The 3,401-nt window shown below is 55.5% G+C and overlaps 1 non-coding gene across 1 annotated transcript in view; it reads right to left on the bottom strand.

Moving 5' to 3' along the window:
* Window positions 1-945, bottom strand: part of LOC126431390 (small subunit ribosomal RNA) — a 1,909-nt gene extending 964 nt beyond the window's left edge. Inside the window, exon 1 of the ribosomal RNA XR_007577556.1 lies at window positions 1-945. This exon is cut by the window's left edge and continues 964 nt beyond it. This is a non-coding gene — a ribosomal RNA (small subunit ribosomal RNA).
* Window positions 946-3,401: the final 2,456 nt, after the last annotated feature.

Genomic DNA, 3,401 nt, shown 5'->3' with positions numbered 1-3,401 from the left:
GTTCCGAAAACCAACAAAATAGAACCGAGGTCCTATTCCATTATTCCATGCACACAGTATTCAGGCGGGCTTGCCTGCTTTAAGCACTCTAATTTGTTCAAAGTAAACGTGCCGGCCCACCGAGACACTCAATAAAGAGCACCCTGGTAGGATTTCAACGGGGTCCGCCTCGGGACGCACGAGCACGCACGAGGCGGTCGCACGCCTTCGGCTCGCCCCACCGGCAGGACGTCCCACGATACATGCCAGTTAAACACCGACGGGCGGTGAACCAACAGCGTGGGACACAAATCCAACTACGAGCTTTTTAACCGCAACAACTTTAATATACGCTATTGGAGCTGGAATTACCGCGGCTGCTGGCACCAGACTTGCCCTCCAATAGATACTCGTTAAAGGATTTAAAGTGTACTCATTCCGATTACGGGGCCTCGGATGAGTCCCGTATCGTTATTTTTCGTCACTACCTCCCCGTGCCGGGAGTGGGTAATTTGCGCGCCTGCTGCCTTCCTTGGATGTGGTAGCCGTTTCTCAGGCTCCCTCTCCGGAATCGAACCCTGATTCCCCGTTACCCGTTACAACCATGGTAGGCGCAGAACCTACCATCGACAGTTGATAAGGCAGACATTTGAAAGATGCGTCGCCGGTACGAGGACCGTGCGATCAGCCCTAAGTTATTCAGAGTCACCAAGGCAAACGGACCGGACGAGCCGACCGATTGGTTTTGATCTAATAAAAGCGTCCCTTCCATCTCTGGTCGGGACTCTGTTTGCATGTATTAGCTCTAGAATTACCACAGTTATCCAAGTAACGTGGGTACGATCTAAGGAACCATAACTGATTTAATGAGCCATTCGCGGTTTCACCTTAATGCGGCTTGTACTGAGACATGCATGGCTTAATCTTTGAGACAAGCATATGACTACTGGCAGGATCAACCAGGGAGCTGCGTCAACTAGAGCTGAGCAGCCGGCCGCCCGGGAGTGTGTCCCGGGGGCCCGCGCGAACACGCAAGCGTCCGCTCAATTATTCTGCAAACAGGAGGAGGCTGAGCTCCCCTGCACAACACACCTCGAAACCCTCTCAGGTCCCGGCGGCGCGCAGCGCCGTCCTAAGTACTTGGTCGGGTTCGAGAGAGGCGCAATCGCCCGGAGTTAGGCGAGTAGACGCTTTAGGTGCGACCACCCGTGCTCCCAACTGAGCTTGCCGCTGCCGACAGAGGCCCGGGAGCGTGCTGTCGTGGCATTGCCGGCGGGAGACAACACGCGCCACCTACGGTGACCGGCAGCTCCAACGCCAGCGCCACAGAAGGACAAAAGCCCTACTTGGGTGCCGAAGCGAACTCTCCCAGCACAGCGCACGCGCCAACACGTCCGCACAGCTGCGATACAAACCACCTGCGAGAACCGCTGGGGCGACCGAGCAGCAGACGGCGTCGCGGCGCCGAGCGCCGGGCGGCGGCGCATCCTCAGCGCACAAAGTCCTCAATCGGACCAGCACACTGCAGATGGCCACCGCGCTTCGCACCGGGCCCGCGAGGACCTACTTTGGCCGCAAGGCGCCGCGAGCAGGGGGCGCCGGCGCGCAGCTGCGCCGCCTGCCGCGTCCGTCGGCCGGCGCGCCTGCCACCGGCCGCCCCCACCAGCCGGCTGTAGCGCGTGCGCCCACGCACCGCGCTGCCAGCACGCCGGGCGGCCCCCCCTCACCGGCCGGGGACGGTCCCACCCAGCCACCGCCGCGTATCGCCTCACACCCAGATCCCCTTTCACGTTCGTGGGCATGGTGGGTCCCCTTTCACGTTCGTGGGCATGGTGGGTATCCCTGAAACAACCGGTTAATAGCTCGACCGATCGTCGCCAACACTGATTCACCTCTAGCGAGAACAACCGCACCACAACGGGTTACCGGTTGTTCATTTGCGTAACGTCACCAGCAAACGTACACGTCCATCGCCATTTGCAACGAGTATTGCATGCCTGTGTCAGGTGTCACAACACACTACGTCTGCCCACATAGACGCAACAACATGTGCACGCCTAGAGAACACGTGGAAGGTAGACCCCGTACGTATGCGGTGTCCATTGCGCGAACGACTGTCAGCCCGCCTCTGCAGCATGTCGCAGATGTGGAACGCGGTGCAACATGCTATCACGGTGTGTGAGAAGAGACGACTACGTCCGAATACACGCTCCACTACATCAACAGACTGCTCATGCTGATCGCCATCCAGGGCGTCCGTTCCTCCCACACGTCTGTATGGCGTACCACACTGCAATCCAGCTCTTATAGGGAGACGACACGTAGCTGCGTGCACAATATTTGGACTGTATGGTCCGCCGTTGCTAGGCGCTGTCGTCATACGGTCACATGGGCCACGATGTATCATTCAGTACATACGGAGCAATGTGCAGTACAGTTTGTGGGTTTTGCGTACATCGGCGGACAGGTGACAGGCCGTACCACAACGTAGGCTGAGTACGTCGGCATGCGAAGGGCATTGAACATGCAAACTTCTCACCGACCAGCTTGCGAAGGCAGGGGGGAAGGGGGGGGGGCATGTACGTCCTGCTGCTATCCACACTACAGTGTATAGCAGGAGCATGTGGAAAGTCAGCAACACCTGCAAGGTGTTTAACATGACGCGATACACAGGGGACCGGGCAGTGCGAGTAGCGAACTATATTGCGAGGGTTGCGGTTAGGCAACACTACACTACTTTAACGGGTTGCATAACAATTACAGAGCAGGTTCAGCGACAACGTGCGTCAGGTTAAGGCGCAATATAGTTTAGGTTACGGCGCACTTTAGGTTAGGTTAAGGCACATTATAGGTTAGGTTAAGGCACAACATGGGTTACGTTAAGGCACAACATGGGTTATGTTAAGGCACAACATGGGTTACGTTAAGGCACAACATGGGTTAGGTTAAGGCACAACATGGGTTAGGTTAAGGCACAACATGGGTTAGGTTAAGGCACAACATGGGTTAGGTTAAGGCACAACATGGGTTAGGTTAAGGCACAACATGGGTTAGGTTAAGGCACAACATGGGTTAGGTTAAGGCACAACATGGGTTAGGTTAAGGCACAACATGGGTTAGGTTAAGGCACAACATGGGTTAGGTTAAGGCACAACATGGGTTAGGTTAAGGCACAACATGGGTTAGGTTAAGGCACAACATGGGTTAGGTTAAGGCACAACATGGGTTAGGTTAAGGCACAACATGGGTTAGGTTAAGGCACAACATGGGTTAGGTTAAGGCACAACATGGGTTAGGTTAAGGCACAACATGGGTTAGGTTAAGGCACAACATGGGTTAGGTTAAGGCACAACATGGGTTAGGTTAAGGCACAACATGGGTTAGGTTAAGGCACAACATGGGTTAGGTTAAGGCACAACATG

This window comes from Schistocerca serialis, unplaced genomic scaffold (genome assembly GCF_023864345.2).
Source record: "Schistocerca serialis cubense isolate TAMUIC-IGC-003099 unplaced genomic scaffold, iqSchSeri2.2 HiC_scaffold_1091, whole genome shotgun sequence".
Classification (NCBI taxonomy): domain Eukaryota; kingdom Metazoa; phylum Arthropoda; class Insecta; order Orthoptera; family Acrididae; genus Schistocerca; species Schistocerca serialis.
This window is presented reverse-complemented; position numbering and strand designations above follow the sequence as displayed.